Source organism: Pseudopodoces humilis, chromosome 6 (genome assembly GCF_049639895.1).
Source record: "Pseudopodoces humilis isolate 2021_Gansu_Grassland_sample_001 chromosome 6, ASM4963989v1, whole genome shotgun sequence".
Lineage (NCBI taxonomy): Eukaryota > Metazoa > Chordata > Aves > Passeriformes > Paridae > Pseudopodoces > Pseudopodoces humilis.
The window spans coordinates 55,795,149-55,817,198 of record NC_142205.1 but is presented as its reverse complement, the minus strand read 5'-3'; the positions used below and the strand labels follow the sequence as shown (position 1 = coordinate 55,817,198).

Here is a 22,050-nt window from a genome sequence, read left to right as displayed (position 1 = left end):
ACTCTTCCTTCCCCCTCCAAAAAGGCTGTGCTTGGTGCACAGCCCAGCAGCACAGACCTGTCTTTGCCAGACTAGAAATTACTTCCTTTCCTGGGTATTTCCACTAGGTAATTCATGAACAATATTTTTTCTCATTACTTACTGGCAACCTAAATAATATACAAAATACTTACTGCGTAGTCAGTCATACGTGGACTAACAATACCTATTATGCTGTTTTAGCTAATCTGCCATTTTTTCTAGCAGTCCCTACAGAAGTAAGAAATGGTAAAACTCACGTTTCAGAGCCTTCCTGTGAGTGCTGGGAGATGAACATCTCCAAAGCAGTGTCCCAGGAGTGACACCATCGAACATGATGCAAACGTCTGAATTGAGTCAGAGAATGTAGGATTTTATTTTAAGTGCTGGCAGAGGATCACGCCTATGCCCAACTCGCCTTCTGCACTTCTTCCCCAGCTGCCAAGGAAAGGTGTCAGAGCGACATGAAACTGCATTGTACAGCACTGCTGCACACAGGCTTAATCTCCTTATGTGATAAACAGTCTTGTCACTGAACGTGCCACGTGCTGCACGGTCAACTGGCTGCTTTAGTCCTTTCCTGGTGTCAGCTGAGTGCACCGTGAGCTTTGTGAGCCCAGCCTGACAGCAAGAGGCAGGAATTCAGCACATGGGAATGCAGCACATGCTGAACAGGAGAACAGCCAAACACAAGAGACTTAAGAATGTGCATGAGAAACCACCGAGCTCCCCAGCCTACAGCATCATCATCACAGCTGTCCCTGCTCCTTCCCAGAAGCCTCCCTCTCCCCTCATGCCTGGCAGAAGGCATTTGAAGGGACCAACTACTCCCATGCAGTGAGCAACTGATCACTGCAAAGGGCACAGCCAACAACCCTTTCCCAGTGTGGTAAACTCTACCAGTAATACCAGCTGACCAATCCAGGAGCTGAATCACCATGGCAAGTGGCCATAATTGTAATATCAGTGCTAAAACCTAGGAAATTCTCCAAAAGCAGTGAGGCTGTTAAGAAAGGAAGAAGTGAAGTCGCTATCCCTGAAAGCATTCAAGTAGTGTCTGGATGTAGCACTTAGTGGTGTGGTTTAATCAACATAGTGGTTGGTGTTCAAAAATTGGACTCAATGATCTTGGGGGCTTGTTCCAACCTAAACAGCTCTATGATTCTATTAAGTTAATTAATAGTTGACTCATTGCAGGACAGAATCATGACAGTGAAAATAATAAGTGGCCTACTATAAGCACGTTGATGTCAATTATATTTTTGTCCTGGCACATCCTACAATACTTGTAAAATATTCCCATGGTTCAGAACTAGACTTATTTTTCCCAGCTGTCCACATACGACAAACAGGCAGGACAGGAAAGAATCTCCCTACTCATTAAGTCCTCATGAAAGCCAGCAATACAGTTACTTTCTGACAGAAAATACATCGTCAAAGCAGCTATTTTAATACTTCCTCTCACCCGAACCCAGCGGACCCAAGGCTTCCCAGGAACTCCTTACTCTGTTTGAATTTTTTTCTTTCACCCCAGTACACTCAAGGACAGTTTACACCAGTGTACTCCTTATCACCCCAAAATAGTTCCACTCTCTTCCTGATGTTTAAACACCTGACATATCTATGTGAAGAGTCGAAGGCTGCTTTCTCATCTTCACAGAATACATAAAGCCAGGTCCAATTTTCTCTGAAGAAAGTGGACTCGAGCATGGCTGGTTAAGTTTAGGCAGCAGACATCACACACATACCAACAAACCTAAACAACCCAAAAGCACCAGTTCTCCTACACTTACAGATACTGGTTTTCGTAGTTTTCATTACTCAAAAACACTACTTACAATGTGTGCCTTCTTTGAGTTTCCTCCTGCTTACTTAGTTGTGACCCCCAAGAGAAAAACCCAACCTAAGGAAGCTGCTGGCATCAAGACACAGATTTGTATTTATACAAATGTATATTTTCCTAAATATCATTTATTAAACATTTCTGGGGGATGAGGTTAACTGACTCCAGTTTGAGCCCCGTATTCTCCTAGGAGAAGGGGTTTCACCATCATGCATCAAATGTTAATAAAGTCTTACATTCCAATTAATTTATTGACTTTTAAAAAATTTTTACTTGAGCTGCATTTAAAGTAGAACCTTCAATACTTCCCACTGCCATATAACAGAATTGTATTTGCTTTTTTTAAAACAGTGAACAAATGCATCTTATATATGAACAGAGTTAGTCCTCAATCTTGCAATCAGTTTTTGACTGAGGGGTAGGGGGTGTTTGCTACAATGTTTTCATTCCAAAATTTCACTTCTAGCCACAGTGCAAAGCTCTGTCACAACAAGTTTTCTGACCAGTATGTTTCCAATTCACTTCTAAAGCGAGTAAATTAGACATTGAAGTTTGGTCCACTGGGGTTCCAGCAATGCTATTAAGATCCCAAATTACCACAATCAGACTCTGACTCTCAAAGCCTGTTTGCAAAGCACCCATTTTAAGACATTTCCATTCAGCTCTGCAGAGCTTAAGCAGGCTTTGGACTTGGCAAACAAGAATTCACAGTCATTTTGGAAGAACGTAAATCACGATGTCCAAACTAAAACGTATTGCATTTTCTCTCTCCTTCTCCAGGCAGGCCCTTTAACATATCTGCCTCGGTTTGCTTACTTCTTAGGAGAAATTAAAAAAGAAAAAAAAAAAGCCAAGAAAAAAGAAACATCTGTGGGAACAGCTGCACAAATATTGCAACTGCCAGAGGAATTATTTCTTTCTAGCATCCAGGATTTCTGGGTTTGTGTGTAGCAAGAACACTTAGTAGTGGATAACCACAGCAACTATCCATGCATGTGACACACGATTTTGATCTCAGTCACGGATAAGAGGCAAGAGCTCAACACCAACCCACCACAGACATACAAAGACACAGAGAAAACAACCAGAAACCCAAACTCTTGAAGGAATTGTCTAGAGGCTCCACAACAAAAAAGCTTATACAGCAAGTGGGCTGCTTGCTTCAGCTTCTGAACAATCAAAATTCCATGGCAGCTAGTTTATAATTATAAGCAAATGTTTACAGCACAGCTTTTCCCTTCATCATTATCTCACCTTTAACAACAACACCAAGACCCCAAATTACTCAGAACACTAACCAAGACAACACTCTGAAATAAGGCAATGATGTCATTAAATAAATAAGATTTCCAGAAGCCTGTCTTCATCTCCTAGATATACATCCATGTTCACTTACTTGCCTCTGAGCTGCAGCAATCTGTTATGCTCCAACAGGAAGAATTAAAAATTAGTTTTATCATATTCTGTGCTATATATTGATAATTTCACAATTCTTATTTCTCAGTTCATGTCAAAGTAGATAAGGCAAATATTATTAAAACTCCATTACAGTAACAATCAACTAGATTAAAGTCACTAGTTCTAAATACATACAGCAACAATATCTTGAAGCTACTGTACAATGCACGGTTTGTTTGAGAATTACTGAAACATTTTTCCCCTCCAAAATAGTGAAAGAATTATCAACCAATATGACCATGGAGGGAAGTTACCTCATCCAGCTGATCCACAGAGCAGGATTTGAAGAATGAGAAGCAAAGTTAATTGCCTGTAGCCTCTGTATCATTTTTCTTTCTCAAGAAACTCAAGAGGGGCCTTAAGCATACTTTAAGTCACCCTTGACTGTAGCACTCTCCCATTTGCTAAACAGTCATTTAGCACACTGGGATTTCTGCAGCACAGCAGCACTTGAGCTTCTTCATCTTCCACCTCTACAGTCAGCTGTCAAGCTGGGAACATAGAGAAAGCCATATTTGACCAAGCTCCAGCAGGCTTCAGGGGGTCTCTGCCCCACTTGATTTGCCGTGATCTGCTGTTATTCATTCTCTAAAGACTCATCCTGTAAGACCATGCCTACTCATTTTCACAGCACTGCCTGGAAACAAAATGGTGATGAATCTTTTTGCTTTTGATTTTTAAAGATGACAACTTGCTTTGCACCAGCAGCTTTTATCCTTGTATTCACACATTCCTAGCTGAAGAAGGCAGGCCTTCATGATCTGCTGTGGTGATTCAGCTCCTTTTCATCAAGCCACAGAGTATCAGATCATTTTTACCCCCCATATAAGTAATACTAAAATGACAGAGGGTCAGAACTGAACAAATGGATGGCTACAATGGGAAAGAAAGAGCCCATCCAGCCCAGCATCCCATTTCCAACTGTGACTGAAGTAAAGTCTCAGGGAAACAGGATAGCTAAGACAAGCAAGCAGCAGCAATATTTTGGGCTAGCTACCCCTTATAACTGTGTTTTCCTTTTACTAACCCCTACACTACAAGTACTTATTAATTACACTGTACTTACATCTTGTACACAGTATTACCTCCTTTTGTTTTAGGCCTGCCACCATCACTCCTGGACACACCCTGGGACTTCTCTACTGAAAAATAAGGGAGAAAAAAGTATTCTCTGTCTACCCTTTTCCTGCCACTTGGTAGTGAAGTTTTCCCAGTCATCTCATCTACAGGCTGAGAAGTTCCCTCCACCGCACTGTTTTTGCACAGAAGCTGTGCTGTCCTTGACCATTCTTTTCATCCTTTTTAAGACCTTTTCCAGCTTCAGCTGCCAATTACTAGAAACTTCTTCCCCTGATGCCACCTCTATCCTCCTTCACATTTTTCTTCTCAGATCACAGCATATGGAAGCCGGGGCAGGTCAAAGATACAGCTAGGAAGGCAGTTTATGGAAAATCCAGAATGCTCTCGCCAGAGCTGACATGAAGCCAGCCAAGCAAGGATTAAATGGAAGGCTACTTTCTCTGCCTACTGCAGGAGCACTCTACCTATACCTGGGAGGCAGTAAGATCCCTCTAGATATCACTGAGAGACCCAAAAATGCTTTTTCATTGATTTCTGTGGTGTGGGCCAAAATGTGTTGGCTGTTTCCTTATTTTGAGCTATTTCCCTGTTTTGCAAGGAGGCAAATTGCTGGGTTTTACTAACACTTCATGATTGCTCAATTTGATAGGCCAAGCCACCTAAATTTAAGCTCTATTTTATTTATTTAACAAATTGCTGTTCTAAAAGCAAAGGTAAGCATGGGAAAAGAATCATGGGAGCACACCAACTACTTATTGGAAGTAGCACATGTGAAAAATGTCTTTGCTAAAAAGCTACTAATCGTAATTGCCCTTACACAAAACCACACAAAACTCACTATAGGAATATGAAAGGTACGTCTTGACAAGAAACTATATGCCTCGCCAAGGAATTCAGCATGTCCTGGGGTTTGTCTCATTGAGCAATGGAGCATGAAAGCCCCTCCAAACTAACAAGTACAACAGTAAACAACAGAAGTTCGCTGAAGTTAAGAGCAGTGAGCTCGTGCTCCTGCAAGACCTCTGGCTTGATGGTGCATGACATTTTCATTAGAAAAGCCCAATGAAACTAGAGCTGAGCCAAGCGGACAAAATTAATTCAAACTTTTAACAGATAAGTCAAAGACCATGACCGTAAACAAAAAAAAAAGCACCACACTGCAGGTGGCTTCCAGTCTCCAAGCAACTATCTTATTTTGCAGTGTAACCAACGATTTGGAAGAAAAACGAAGGGGAAAAAAAAAAAGATCATGACTGCAAAGCTGTGTAGGTGACAAATACCAAAGAAGCTATTAATTACAAAGAGGAAAGGCCACTGACAGCCAGACGTCTGTCTGTCTGTGCACCACTCTGTGTCTCCTTGTTCAGCAGGTACTCAAGCTGGGAAGAACTGACAGTACCTGAGAGCATCTTCTCTGGAAACCATTTAAAAAAATGTTGGAATAGGAAAAGGGAAAAGAAAATGAAGAAACTGTATTTTCCACTTTTAGAAAGAGATGGTAAAAAATAAAATAGTAACTCTAGAGAAAGTAGAAATTTGGATAGAGAAGGCTACTAAACATACAAAGAGCTAATAGTAACCAGAGCTAACAAAGCTGGTAGTCAAAAACATGCAGTAAAGCTAACTTATGATAATTACACCAAATGAATATATTGAGGAGTCTGTCAAATTACTTTGTTGGCAAAACAGGATATTCTTCACAACTAAATGATCTAGTTTATAATGGAAGCTAATCAAGGACCATTATGGCTTATTCTGGATCCATGATCAATTAAATACAAAATCAATTTACAGCTCCACTCCAGTCCTTACCATACCCACTTTGATCACACAAATGTTGAAATGTTACAAAATGATGAAGTAGAAGGAAAGGGTCTGGAAATGTATAAGAAGCTGCTATGCTGCTGAAGCTGAAGTACATCCATCTTTGAGGTGCCTGGTATTTTCATGTATTTTTGAGTGCTTTGAATTTAAAAAGTGCAACTTAATCAAGATTTTTCTAAATAAATGCTGGCAGCAACTATAAAAAACAATTCTAACTTGAAATTCTTGCTTTAGCATTATAGAAACTGATGCACTAAATTCTCCACTCACACTTTCCACAGTCTTACATGAAGGAAAATAATCTAAGCTGGAAATTTGGCCTCTATTGCCTTTTTATGTTTCTATCTCTCACAAGACTGGCAGTAGAGCAGCAAATGGCATTAAAAGCTGTGTTTCCTTATCATCCAACACTATCAGCCACTCGCCTTACCTGGAGTCTTCAACATAACAGAACGCCAAGTTCCAGACTTGGAACTGTACCAGATACACTATTGCTGTATTTTTCTTGGTTTACAACACCAAGACAAGACAAGACAACCTTTTGTTTTTCGTCCTGGCTGAAAGCTAACATACATTCACCCTCAAAACAGCGTACACACAAATGCCACCCCCAATATGATGAAGTATCACACTTTGTTCCAGGAGATTACTTTAAAATAAAAATTATATCAAGCATTCCCTCTGTCCAATATAGAGAAAGCCAGTTAACAGCTCCAAGAATGAAGCATACTTCCAAAGGCCATCAGATCACAATAAACACAAAAAAGTCTACACAGAAGACAGCTGAAGTCAGAAGATGCAAATCACTTCAAACTACCCCCCATGAATTTCAACTCCTTTTATTTTCTTCCAACTGGTGTGTTTAAAAAAAACACCCAAGATTTTGAATCAAGCAGTAAGACATGCTTGTGTGCTACAGCTGCACATGGAGGTCACAGAGAGTTTTGATTCTGGCTGCTTCTGAAGACATGACCTTATCAGGACTTCAAACTATTACCTGGTCCATTTGTTAAAGGAATCCTAATTTCTGTCTTTCTAAACTCCATCTCCAGAAAAATGAACCTAGTCACAGAGCCATTAATAGAAGTGATCTTCATGAACTGTTCCACAAACACAGGAGAGGCACATGTCAAAGGAGCAACCCACAGCCTCCCTCTCACCTGACCCCAGCAGCACATCACCTTGCAGCACCAAGAAATCATGCCTTCCACACAGAATCATGCTTTCAGTTGAATTTTCTACATAGCTTTACATTTTTTACTTAATTACCATGTTGTTTGGGGGGGGGGGGGGGGGAGTGTTGTTTGATTTGGTATTTTTGGGATGGGTACCCCATATACTCCAAACTAAACCTAGTTAGTTTCATTAAAGACTGAAAATCAAGTAAAGAACAGGAGAAGAAAAATACAGCAGAGAGACAGGACAACAACCAAAGAAGAGGCAGTCTAATAACTTCAGATACTATGCACAAAGAAACAAGATCTAAGCACATTTATTTTTAACGTTAAGTCACTCTATCACGTACTAGAAGATGCCTTTTGCAATAACAAAACCTGCCACAACATGAAAATTTTGTGAGACTGGAAACGAGCACTTGACTCTCAATCCTTCCTTCTCTCCACCTTTGCCTGTAACTCTACATGTCTTCTGTGATTTTGAGACTCCACTTTAATGATTTTTAGCTAGAACAAGATACTTTGCTGCTCAGTCCCACTCCCTTAATTCTTACCTCAGGAGAAATCCTGAATGTACAGAAGTTACTGTCACCTCCTAGGTACAGAACTACTGTGCAACAGAACTTAACAGCATTTTAATACCAGCTAATCTAAGAGTTATCATCTCATCCTCTCCCAGCAACTATGCTATTTAACAGACAAACAGAATTCAGATTAGTATAATATAAATTCTGTGTTATGAAGTCACTGTGCTACACAGGATTTTTTTAATTTTTTTTATTTCTACCTATTCAGGACTAAGGTATCTATCTAAAAAAAAAAACCACTGCTGTTTACTTCCACTCATCTGTTGAAAAAAAATTTCAAACATCATCGAACATGAATTATTTAATACTCTCCACCCTGTTGGAAGAAGAAAACTCCCAAACTGACAACATGCATGTATATTGCTGCAAAGGAAGATAGAGACAAATATTACCTTCAATTTCCTTCCCAACGAAGAAAAAAGACAAGAGAGCTACTCCCTTACATTAAAAAGAAATCCACTCAGTGGCTCTAAAAATCCATGGAAGACCATAATCACCAAAGCGTTAGGTAAAGTCCTCATTTCAAGATCTGTCCCAATATGAACCTTATCTCTCAGATCCTGCTACAGATACTTACGTAGAAGATTTTAAGACAACCATCACAAGCCCAAGACTTTACACAAGCACAGAGGGCTTTGACTTATTCAAGTCAACAAGTGGTCAGATGACCCTCACTCAGCCTGTACCCCTGAAACCAACACAAACTGATCCTGTTAGGAAGTATTTAGCGCTGCTAAGAAATAACAGCACAGCAGAGCACTGAAAGATGCCTACACACAGAGAGAGCAGACAAGAACAGCTGTCTCTCACACACACAGCTGCTGCCACCGCTCCCCGGCCGGCAGCAGCGCCTCGTCCCGCTCAGACGCGGGGTTGTCCGCAAGGCAGAACCGGGTTGTACCGGGCGGTACTCACCCTGCGGTACTCAGCACTCACCCACCCCAGCAGCACTCACCCACCCCAGCAGCACTCACCCACCCTCCCCGGCAGTACTCACCTCGGCGCTGCCCCTCTCCGGGCTCCGGCCGCCCTCACGCAGGGCCGCCCTGCTCCCCCATACACGCGGCGGCGGCTCGGGGCACGCTCGGCACCAGCTGATTTCAGCCCGGCTGCGCTCACAAGTTTCTTCGGCTGCCCCCTCCCTCAGCTGAGGCGACCTGTGCGCAGGCGGGGCCGCCACCATCCCACGGGGGCTGCCGCGCTGCCCCGGGACCCGCGCCGGGGCCAGCCCGCGGCGGCGGGCGGGGCGGCGGCGTGTGAGGGTGATGGATAATGTGCGATGTGTTGTGTGCGCCGGCCGAGGGGCCGGGGCGGCCTGGCAGGGCCAGCCCCCGGGTTTCGGGTTTCACGGGCAGCTGGCAGCCCGGGGGCGCGCCGCCGGCTGCGCTGCCGGAGGAACGCGCCTGCCTTCCCTCCCAGACGCTCTGGGAATGCCAGCGCCGGGACACCCCCCGGGAGCCGGGCTCCCTGCTGTCCCCAGCCCTGCCACGCTCCAAGGGGACACTCGGACAGCCCGAGATCCTACGCAGAGGTTTGCCCGCCCCCTCTCCTTTCTCCTTTGTGCCTGTGATGCAGCTTTAGTCGGCTGAGCACACTCCGAGCGGCCCCGACTCATCCACTTCCAACAGCACCTCTGCAATTTGGCACGGCGGAGCTGTCTTTAAAAGGGCTCGGGGTTTTACCCATCCATGGGCCCGCACCACGAGGGTCCAAAAGCTCAGCTCTGACTGTTGCACAACAGAGATCAGGGAATTAGGATGGAAACTGCAGCCGCAATTGGGTTTGGGGAGCTGCTGTCCGCACCCCGGACGGCAGGAGTGATGCTTGCTGCCGGGTGACTCAGGAATCATGAGGCTACGCTCTGCTCCTCTTCTTACTCAGAGAGGGCAGTGAATGACATGTAACCTCCGTCCTTCCACCACAGCACAGTATTGGTTTTAGGTGGAATCAGCCTCTCTCGGAAAATCCTAGATGCTGTGTTTCCTGGTCTCTTCTTTCAGATCCCCATCACGAGACAAAAAGCACTTTCTAACTCGGTACCACAATGAGGTCATAAGAAAAACATTACTAATAATGATATTTGAAGATGGCACAACATCACACTTTGAAGCCCAAGCAGGGTTCAGCCTACTGTACACACTAACAACAAAATCGTGCACATTTTCAGCTACACATACCAGGCACGTGGTGTTCCGCTAATGACTGGAGCTGGAAGGTCTGTAGAAGCTAGAAAATTGTTTTGCATTACAATCTCAGCATCTGATGAGTGCAGCTTGGACTGATACAGACACTCCTACCGACTTGCCTCCTATGACCCATTTCTCACAATTCTCTGTTTGCTGGTTCCAGCTCCACCCAATGTGAAAGCACTAAAAAATCCCCAGAATAGGTACAACCTTCTGAAAGCAATCAGTTTTCTGGTTTATTCCTCAGATTTATCAGGTTTTTCAATAGATGAGGTCTGAAGAATATTTACATAGTGTAGCAGGTGAGATGTCGTAGCTTGCAGCAGTGATAAATGGAACACCACTGTACGGGAGAAGCTTCTACTTTTAACAGCAAAAAAAATGATGCAAGTACCTGGTTATCCATACTGAATCAAACCTCTGAACTCTGCTTCTCACTAGTGCTGCAGGAAGGGTTGGGGCCCGCACCAGTCAGTACATTTATGAATGTAATGGGAAAACCCAAGGCACTTTCCTCAGCTTCCCAGCTTTTCATGAGATAACCAGCCAGAAAAGAGAACTAAGTAAGCCATTAAACACAAGGGCTGGTCCCTGCTCCTGCCTCTGGAAAAGAAATCCACAGAGATAAAGCAAGGAAGAGGCAGAGCAAATTCATTCCTGTGATCTCACTGCCAAATGGAGAGATTTGGCCAACAGAGGTCCTCAGCATCTGGAACAGCATGCTGCAACCCCACCAAAATTCAGCTTCTCCCAGGAGCCATACCAGTTTGAAAAAACCACTACGTCTTGCTGACTCTGCCAATGTAATTTTTTAAGAATAAACAGGGTGTATCATACATGGCTGCTCAGGAAGAGAAAATAAACGTGCACAAACTTTAGATGGTGAGGAGGACAGAATTAAACACATGCACAGCAGGGTACCTATGCTGGCCTTCAGTTTGCTTGGCTGCCAAATTCAGGCTCAGAGGGAGAACAGCCAGAATGACACACTAGAAAAAACATTTTTTAGTGGGCTGGAAAGCCTGCCACCATCAAGGACCGTGCCTGCTCTGTTGAGGCGCCCGTACGTATGGCAGCCTCACTTTATGCATCATAGTTATAGACATTATATAAAAATTTAACCCAGGCACTTCTGTAACATTTGTCTCTTCAGTTCTGTGACTTTATCTGAACAACAGCCATATTAAGACACAAGACCTTTTGTTTAAATTATAGGAAATTACTGTTCTGTTATTGTGCTATTCTCTTAAGAGAGAAGTAACCCCAGGGAAATTTCAGCTACCGTAGAGAAAGGAGAGTGGTACAATGTACTTCCTAAGCACAGGGACACACAGGAAGCAAGCCACAGGGCAAAGTGGAACTGCTGGCTGCAGCACTGACTAAACCCCCTGATTCTGTGCCAGACCTGCTCGAGCATGCAGCTCACAGCCTCGTGCCCACAACGCAGGTGCTTTCAAAAGCTGAGCTGCAAAGCCACTCACATCCTTGAACAACTGCACATGTGAAGAGACCCTTTGTAATCAGTTTTCCTTCCTTACTTGGCTCATGGGTGGTCACTTGCTCCTGTTCTTTCTCTCTGTTTATGGTTTGCTAGCTGATACCCTTCTAAAGTTGAGGTTTAGAGCATAAACCTGTTCATACTTGCAGTTTTATGAGCATTGAAATCCTTCAGCCTGAGCTGTCTTTTTTACGTGTGCATCATCAATATCCAGTCATTTATTAGCTATGTTAGGAAAAAAACAGTAGGAGCAGGCCTATAACTGGAAACAGCTTATCCAACTCCATGCAATGCAAAATTAGGGCAAAGAAAAACCTGTTTTGGTGCCAGTAGGTACCAGCTTATGTCAGAATTGCTCCTATCTAACTCCTTAGATACCAAACCTAAGACTGAGACACTTCAAAGTCTTGGCCTTTGGGTGGCAGGGAACTAAGATTCTGAATCTTGGCCTCTGGAAGAACAACACATTGTTTTTGCCAGAACATTTAAGGACAAAAACTAGAAACACTTTACCAAACAATCAAACAGGAAGGAGGAATTCTGCATTTGCCACAGATAGTTTGGCACTGCTCAGGCATGGAATTCCCTTGGCCAAGTGCAAGCAGTTCCAAAGGTAATCCCCCTGCTCTGGGCAAACATGTTCCTAAGGCAAGTACCCATATAAACATACATATACACAGTCTTTGGAACACAACTTCTCTGCAGACATCTGTGCAGTCTGGTGAGAAAAGTGGGAAAAAGTCTAAGCAAGCAGGAAAAAACACCACTTTCTTTTTTTCTGTGTAACTAAATTCAGAAGGCATCTGCTGCCCCTGCAGATTCTGTCTAATAAAAACAGAGAAGACTGTACTAAATTCACTTTACATTTCAGGAAATATCTTCTCATCCTATTCTCACTGGTTATGTTCTTCAACAGAAGAAGTTGGACAGTCATTTCCTATTCTCATTTTCATGGAAATCAATTCACCTTATCATTAACTCACTCAGAGACAAACTCTGTCATATCCCCCCCCAGAGCCTGGATTATCTTGGAAGGGACAGTATTCTTTTTTAACACTAGTGTTTTAACTTTTGTTGGATATTTTTGAGTACTGGCTTACCACTATTTCCTTTGTTTATTCAATAGTAAGGCTGACAATAAGGAAAGAACTGTAATTTCAAATAGCAAGTGTCATCAAAATTTAAGGCCACAAGTTAGAAAGCACAAGTACAGCTCACTGAATAAATATATTCCTGTATCTTTAGTTCTCAGCAAGAAAAGGACAAGTCACACTCAGAATCAAGAGACAGCACCCAGAATAGTGGCTTAAATCTTTACTGTTTCCCTAGGGACAGATTCTGCAAGATGTTTCACAAATGAGTAAAGCTGCTTACAATAACACCCATAAAGCACCGACATGCAAGTGCTCAGTGACAGGGCCAAAACCTGGCATGTTGAAAATGGTTTGAAAAGTGTTAAGTTCTTCCTTCCACATACAGGAAACTTCTGCTCAAAGTTATCAAGAATGTCTCAATAATTTCTGGGTCTTCAAATCCATAAAAAATCTAGCTGTCTGCTGGCAATGATTTTATCTCAAATAACCCATGGGCAACCTGCCATGTACATATCCGCTTCCCCCAATTGTAGCAAAATATTCTTTACCAGTTTGTTGGTTTTTCTGCTTTCCCTGCCTTATAACTTGCTCCATCCCTGTGCTTGGTAACTGAACCTCACATGCAACAATAGTCGCTCTTGATATCATAATTCCTAGCTACATGTTCTGTTTTCCAGTCTGGATATCTAGGACTAATGCAGAACTCTTAAGATGGGTGTGTCATACATCAAATCCCAAGAAATTGTGATAATACTCAATTTAAAAAAAAAAAAAAAAAAAAAAAAAAAGCCTTTCATCACTTCTCTCTTTCTGTTCAAGTGCTCAGAATAACCTCATGTTTAGGTTGGATGTCAGTATTCAGCAGAGAATTTCTCTTCCTCTTGTAAGAGTCCAAACAATTTTATCTGGTCTACTTCCTTCAAGTTCAGATTGTTGAGTCTAGAGTTGTACTAAAATTATTATGAAAAACCAAACAAGGTTGTTCTGGACACACAGAAGGAAGCTGATTTCACTGTGTTCTGACTGAGGAAAAGACAGTCACCTATGTAATATGTGCTCCAAACTATACTAATTCCTTAGAACTGAGAAAGCATTAGAAGACAAAGACTAGAGCTTCAGTAGATAAAGCAATGATAAAGTTTGGCAAATGGATGCAGAAATGTAGAAACAAGACAGCCAAGATCAGGAACATCAACACTAGGCTTTAAAACTAATGTTTTTATTAAAGCACTCACTCACTACAAGATCTGACTCTTTCACAAGGCTGTTGCCAGGATCTCAGATTAGATGACACCACTTGGCTTTGATTTCCCAAACATCTTCCAATTTTTCTCCAAGATTACTTTGGAATTAGCCCTTACTAGTATAAACATACTATTCTTTCCCAACTATAAAACAAATTTCATTTGGACTCATAGGACAGGCAGAAAGTAACTGACGTTCTGTCTTTGGTCAGAAGCTCAGAACACAATCAAATGTATCCTTACCTGCTGCCATCCCTTGCAGGAAGAAATAAAAATAAAAAAAACCCTTCCTAATGTAGTCATTCCATCAGTGAATCTTCGTTTACTATTATAGGACACAGCTCAAAGCAGCAAATTCTGGATCCTGTTTGCACAGGACAGTTTAGTTTTACTAAAGTTTTACCTCTGTTCTTTTCTATGCAGAGAGTAGAACTCTCAAATAGACAAATATAACATGTGTTTTCTTCCAAAATTGATAATGGGCATTTTGCAGAGTACTTGGTGCCATACAAAAATAAATGTTAGAGGGTTTTTTTAAGTAAGTTAAAAAAACCCAAATGATGGATTTTCCTAGAAGCTGAAATTCACGTGGAAATAAAGGGAGTTTTGCCTGTACCTCTTGGGAACACTGACATTGTGAAACAAGATTTCTTCCCCTTAAAAATTAACATCTACACTTACATTCTGCAATAATTACAGAAAGTTCCTCAGTTGTGTATTTAGCAGTTGGAGCAGCCAAGATGAAATTAGCAAACCCAAAAATACTGGGTGTCAGGGTTAATTTTTGGTGATACACTTAAAATGTATATACACAAGAATCCAAGCAGAACTTAGAGTTATGTTCTTGCTATCTGATGTTTAAATGCATTGTCTCACCTTCTACTCAAAGATGCAGACTCTGAGCAACTTTACTCTCATAAGCAACATAGCAGCAGCTGTAGTAGAAAACTGCTAGGAAAAAGCAGTAGAAGGTAAGCAATAGGGAGAAATCCCAAGCCCTAAGAGCTCAGAGGAGTTCACCATTGGCCAAGCAATATTCTCAAGTCACTTAAGAAGTGAATGTTCATCATCAACAGTAAACAGAAGCTTCACTTTACATAGCCTCTCAATAGGCTGGATGGAAAACCAGAAACAGCCACCCTGTAAAGCAGCAGTACATTTCCATGGGAAAAACAGCAGCCCACAGTGAACCTGGAATAATACACAGGGATAACGACACCAAATATGATGAATTTAATGTTAAGGCAGCAGGTAAAGAATTCAGAAAACCCTAAACAATGAAATTATGTGCCATTGTCTCTGTGCTTTGCAATTCCCATGATTTCTAACAAGCAGTTTGTATGCCCTGTGCAGAGGATACTCATTCGCCTGTCAAGGCTGATCTCTGAGGAGAAACATGAAAACACCACAGAGCACATCCTCCTCAGGCGACCACGTTCTCCTTTCTATGCTTTCTTGTAACAAAAAGCCTTTATAAAATGTACAGGTACAGTTATTGCACAAGGCACAATTTGTGCCTGCTTAAAAACACTCAAGTCCATATCTATCACAGCAATTACTTCTGCTGACATCTGCAGCCAGACATCACCCTCTGAGTCAGTCACTGCTACATTTGATCAGTAAAGAGCAAGCACTGAGGGGTAGGAAGTCAGTGTCTCGAACAATTTGCACTAGGAAATGTCTGTATTTTTTTTAGTTGAGAAAGCCAATACAACCATTGCATTGTATTTTACCCTGGTGGCATGTGAGGAGCAGGGATCTAACAAAAACCAACACAGATTCCCAAAGGTCAGTCCCACCCTCTCGGACTTAAGCTCTGAAGTGACAATCCCCTCTGCATAAACTATATCGTTTAAGGTGCAAAGGGCAACAAAGGTCAGATGAACATGACCAGAACAAAAAAACAAGAGATCAAAAACTAAAGACAGTTGTTACTCAATTTGCCCACAAGACATTCTCTTGCACAAAACAAGGGGCTTAGTCACCCAGGAGAAATTAGAAATTTTGCTCTTGAAGACTTGGATGAGGCATTAAAAAAACTTCACAAATAGCTTTTTTTGGGCAGTTTTCATTAGTGAGCAAAAGCAAGAGTGATGGAAACAAATTACTCTGTTCCATATTACTGAAGAATTATTTTGAAGATTGAGTCAAAAAGGAGCACTAAAATATCTTGAATTCATCAAATAAAGTTACTGTGTCAAGACTGCTACTATCAGGACTTGCATAATGCCTTAAAAATGGAGCAGACCATTTCCCAGACTATGGAAATCTCACCTTTTCCTCAGACGTTCTTCCAGGTGCAAGTATCCTAGCTAGCATTATTGCATCATCATGTTACCAATTGTCACAGACTGGGTGTCTTGAATATATGGTACTTGCACAAAATCTGGACTTCCTATCACCAACACATTGTATGTCAGGGGAACCTCAGTCCTTTGGTAAATCCACATATTATTTTCTTGCAGGACGCTGCCTGCAATATTTTCATTCTGCAATAATTTAAGTGTGATCCTGGAATATCCATCAGCACTTCTTTTGAGGACAGATGCAAGTAGGCTGCATCAGTGGCTGAATAACATCCAGCATCTTCCTACTGCAACAAGTGTTTCCAGATAAGTTATCATTTCCTACCCCTCTGAATAGCTGACCCTGTCAGTGTGCCATTGACTAATATAGCATGATGTATTAACATTACTGGTTGGCATCTGCAGTGCACAATATTTATTTCATCTAAATCCTTTCAGGAAACCCACCATCTTTCTGCTAGTGTTATGATGCACTTATTACCCTAGCACTGAAAATGCTTTTATTAAGGCTGCTGTTGCTTTCTTCCATTTTGCTTTTTAAAGTTTATTTTATTGGTGATACCAGTAAATGTCTGGACTTCTTTCAACGATGTATTAAGGTATATCTCTGCAGTTACTCTAATTAGGCATCCAGGGATAAAAATGGCTAAGAATTGTTCAGTTTCTCACCAAAATAGGGATCACTTGGACTTGGTAGTCCACTGCTTGTATTCCACTGTGGTCCTGACGAGAAGAAACTGAAATAAAAGTTCCAATGGTTACAGATCAGATGCTTTTTGCTAGTGGGCTGTTTGCTTTCTAAGTCTCACTAGCAGTTCTTGCTGCGCTTCATCTGTAATGCATGATGCATTGTTTTGCAGTACTGTAAATCTGGTCTTACTGAGTAAGACCAGAAACTTACAGAGTAAAGCCAAAAGATGAGATCTATCTGATCAGAAAAGATAGGATGCAATCCCATTCATATTTGTGGATTGCAGATCCCAATTAGTTTTATCACATTTTCATGGTAAGCTTGGTTACCCCTGGAGTACTGGGAAGCTGAGCACTCAAAGCTATAGCAGTGTTTGCCATTCCTCATCATGCATTTCACAGGAACAACAGGTAAGGAAAACCTCAGGAGCTCCCAATTAAAGCCTTCAAATTCCAACAGGTGATTCAAGCAATAGATAGTTTTAGAAACAGATTAAGCATAAACAGAAAACATAGCAGTCCAAAGTGATTTCTCTCCCCTTCTTTTGGATGCATCCTGAGGAGGCATGACTGACAGATAGATGTCCTTCTCAAACAGTGGCTTTTACTTCAAAATACTAGAGAGAGTTCTTGAGCCATTTGATTTTAATAGCAAAAGTAAGGCTTTTACCTTTAGAGTCAAAAAGCCCCATTTGCCACTCAGCACACTCCCTTTGGATCAAGCATAAATAGGTTCCTCTTTCAGCTATCCTATACATAAAAGCCATTCTAGTAACTGTCCATTCTTCTCCCACATACAAGCTGTTTTCAAGGCCAGTCAATTGACTCCAGGTACTTCTGAGATGTATTTGATGCCTTCCAGGTGCTTAATAAAAACCTTTCAGCAGGAAAAAACCCTCAACTAGCTCTTGGGTTTCTCTTGCAATACCATTGTCATCTGTTCTTTTTCGCTTTAGAGCTCCCTATAGATATTCCCCTCTTCTTCAAGACCTTTTACCCAAGAATAACCCTGCCAACAAGAACAGGATTTTTACATTTGAATGTTTTAAAGCGTCTATATTCTGCTTGCCACAGAGGTCTATATTAAGCCCCTGTTGCAATTTCCTCAACATGACACAAAATAGATGCAGTGAGTGGAGGTGATGCCATGAGCAGAGACTACGTGAAATCAGAGAGTCAAATGAAGCAACAAAACTGGATACTTAATCACGGCAATAAAGACTGCTGCACTCATCTCCACATGCCTCATTTAGTTTTATGAGTATTTTCCAGAACCTAATGTATGCCTGATGGCCTGTGTACTCAAAGTTTTTAATTCCAGAGATTTTATCAAAGTGTCATGGTAAATGACCTTCTCCTCCAGGCAAGCGGCCACAGAATGAAACAGGTCAGTTCTTGTAACAGTGAGGTAATTATGGCTATTTCTTCTAGAAGAAAAAAATGCCTCCCTTCCTTAAGTACTCAGAATAATGCTTCAAAGTCACACAAACAGTGGGGATTACTACTTCATGCAGTATAATCCAGGATGGCTGACAAACAGACTCCTCATTTTTTAGTCCCACTATTTCATCGTGCAATTTATGCAGAGCTGGTGAATTTTGTATTAAATACATATATAAAGGACCTGACGTACAGGTTATGTTTGTTGTTGGGTTTTTCTTCTTAATTTAATCTCATTTTTGCAGTACATACTACAGGCACAGAGATTATTGTTTGCCCCTCATAAGCAAGCTGCAGCAACACTTGTTGCTCCCCAGCTTCTTCAGTGCTGTGGAAGAAGGCTCCTGTGGCAGACATCCAGATCCAAAAATGGCAAAACTGAGATAACATCTGGTATCTCCAATATCAAGAAACTCACAGCTGCTCCCAGAATGCCTTGGTCATGCAGCTTTACCTCATTGTGAGGGAAGCTGATGCCTTTCACTCTTTGAAGACAGGAAGCCAATACACAATTCCAGCATTTAGACTCTACAGCAAATGCTGAAAAACAAGGGAGTGATCTGGCAGAGGCTCCCAGTGATTCACACCTGCCTTACACTGTCTGTATCAGGTATGGGGGAACAGAAACTAATGGATAAGAATGCATACTAAATCCTAAAAGCTTTAGTATGTTTAGCAAGTGAGACTAATCAACCAGATAAATAATACTAAGCAGAAATTACACTTCAGGAAGTACCTTCTGGTTTCCTTTCCTTATGTGTCTGACGACCTCTGCAATCTCATGTGTCTCCTCTGATCCTTTATCTTTGCTACTAGAGACCTGTTTATCTCCATTTAGGGAGAAGCAGTTCTGAAAGACTTTTAGGCAGCAGCAAACAAACAGAAATTGTCCACTTACAAGGAGACCTACAAGGAGCGTTGTCCATGCAAACAATGGCTGATAGAGGAATAGCATCATATGTCTCATGTACACCAAGCCCTTCACAGGAAATTCCAAGCACTAAGAAGTTAAAAGCTTCTCCTCTTTTTAACTCTTTTTCCTGGCAAGTCACTTTCCCCCTGCCCCAGGCTAGGATGTTACAATAAACATTGTATTTTGTGAATCTCTGGCTCTGAGGTAAAACTTTTGCCATCAGCCAAAAATAAATGCCAGACTAGTCCCTGTAAGTGACATTACTTACTGAGCCCTATTTCACCTGATCTCCCCTTGCCCACCCAAGCCCCCGTCACCCATCTAATTGTGATCAAACTATACAGGCTGTGGAGCAGGAAGAAAATGTAATTGGTTACACAAGGAAAGAAACTTTCTGTGGAGCCGGATCGCACTGCATCTACCATTAAGCCCACAGTGGGATTCAAATCCCTTTCAGAGAGGCTGCCAAAACCCTTGCCAGCTCTCAGCCAGAACCAAGCTGTCAAACACAGACCAGGGCTTTGTAGCAACCCGAGCCTTCCTGCTTGCCAGACCTTGGGGACCAGAAGCAACAGAAAATGCAGTACTCTTGTGATTGGCTTCCCTGCCACTCTCAGCAAGTTGCTACACTGCTAACATGATAACAGAGCTGAAAAATTCAGAGTAGGAAAATGCATCCTGGACTATAAAACCATTCCTACCTGATGCTTGCATACAATTCATGCATAGTCAATCCTGTAACTGGAATATTTCACCAAAACTGAATGCTAAAAAAAAGGCCCCAAAACAAAAAAAAAAACAGTGTTATTCCTCCCCATTCAAAAAAAAAATTGCAATTGTGGTTTTGGGAGCTTAGGGATACAGCAGTGGTAATGTCTCGTTAATTTATTTTCTTCAACCTACCTGGAAAGTCTCAAAAATGAGACAGATGTCACGAGGGGTATAAACAGAGAGCAGGATCCAGCCCAAAAAAAGCAATGAGCTAGGGGCCTTGAGATTTGAGTTCTAGTCCAAGTTTCTGCCAGCCAAGCAAATCTGGTAAACCCATGCTGCTATTCTGTGTCTTTCTTCTTCCTCCCCCACTTCTAACACATCTGTTTCAACTTAAGCTCTCCAGGACAATGACTCTCTGTTGCTACAATGCCCATCATGTTGTGCTTCCATTAGGAAGCAACAAAAACCTTATATGCATAACGTGACTGTAAGATACCCAGGCTTAGTTCTCAAAGATTCTGGCACACAATTTTATTTTCTGTATTTTCTGCTGCAAGGAAACAGGACGAAGTCACCCACTCATTGCACTGGAAACAGTGAAGGGGAATTTGGACTGTGAATCCCATCTCCACAGATCAGGAAATGCATCTTCAAGTAACTGTATAGAGCACAAGTAAATAATGCCTTGCCAACTTTTACCCAGACCATAAAAATCAGAGCCAACTCATTTTTTTCCTTATTTGGTGGTACGTAGATGGCCTAGGAAAGGCAAGTAAAAAGTAATGCAGTATTGGTCCCACTTTGTGGGGTAAACAGTCTCAAAAGAGCAAATAAGAAGTGGACTCGGTAACTAAACTCCTTCAGAGCCTGTGAACCAGCTATATGCTGCAGGAGAGCAATAAAAACCCTGCTAAAAACAACCAGCACTTCACTGACCTATCCACAGGCATCTACCTGCAGCAACACCCTGATTGGGAAATTGATACTGGTAAAAGGGACATCGGAAGGGGCTCCCAAAGAGGAAATGGTTATCCACAACACAGATCAGGGTTTGAAGGAGAAAGCAGAATCATTGTACTACTGCTCAGTCAGATATGTACTGCTAGATAGGCCTGCTATCTCCTGCCAAAATGCATTGCACTTGCTGCTTTAACACTACTTTGCAAATATTTCACATCACTTCATCCATCACCCTGTCTTAAATGAACTCAAAGGTTTAATGCTCTTGCACACCACCTGCAGACCTTTCTCTGTACTAGGAAACATTTCTGTTAATTCACTGAACATGTGTCATCATCAGGATAAGAAATACAGGGCTGGTAAAGAGAATAACTGAGAGGGTGAATGATGAAGGAATATGGGACTGGTAAAGAGAATAACTGAGAGGGTTTCAAATGATGAAGTAGCAAAGCAAAAACCTAATATGATTGAATCACAGTTGATTTTAGTAAAATGTAATTACATTAATCAGTTGGACATTTCCTGGGGAAGAAAAGCAAACCAAACTACAGTTTGCACATCACAGACCATGAAAATCTTTTTAGTAGAATGAGGGAAAATCTTTTTGTCCTTGCTATAGCTTTGTCACTCAAAGCTGAAAAGATAGGCATTAGCATTGATGTTAGCAGGAGCAGTCCACAGGAAAACTTTACCAGCTTATAAGGCAAACTCACCAGGTCTTTACCTTGCAAGATACTGTTACAGAATTTTAGTCCTCATTTTGCAGGTATTTTGTGGGTGCTCCTTGATGGTACAGGCTGTGACATCAGTGAGCTGCTTTTGTGAATATTATTGTCAAATAATAACTGTTTCTATTCTTTGCAGGCTGAAAACAAGCATTTATTTTATATTGGCTGTTCATTTTTAATAGAAAATCCAAACATTTTGTGTATGAGATGATTTATGACACATTTTGTTATGAGCATAGAGTGAGATGCAACCAATGATAACTGTGACAGAATGCAATGGACAGGAAAGAGA

At 41.7% G+C, this 22,050-nt stretch overlaps 1 protein-coding gene across 4 annotated transcripts in view; it reads right to left on the bottom strand.

Moving 5' to 3' along the window:
- Window positions 1-9,180, bottom strand: part of ARHGAP24 (Rho GTPase activating protein 24) — a 184,909-nt gene extending 175,729 nt beyond the window's left edge. The window contains exon 1 of one of the 4 annotated variants that reach the window (XM_088056594.1): window positions 8,983-9,180. The gene's annotated coding sequence lies outside the window, so the exon portion shown is untranslated. Of the gene's footprint in view, window positions 1-278; window positions 299-8,562; window positions 8,580-8,982 lie in introns of those variants that run through there. The other 3 variants (XM_088056595.1, XM_088056592.1, XM_014254816.2) reach the window with 3 other exon arrangements.
- Window positions 9,181-22,050: the final 12,870 nt, after the last annotated feature.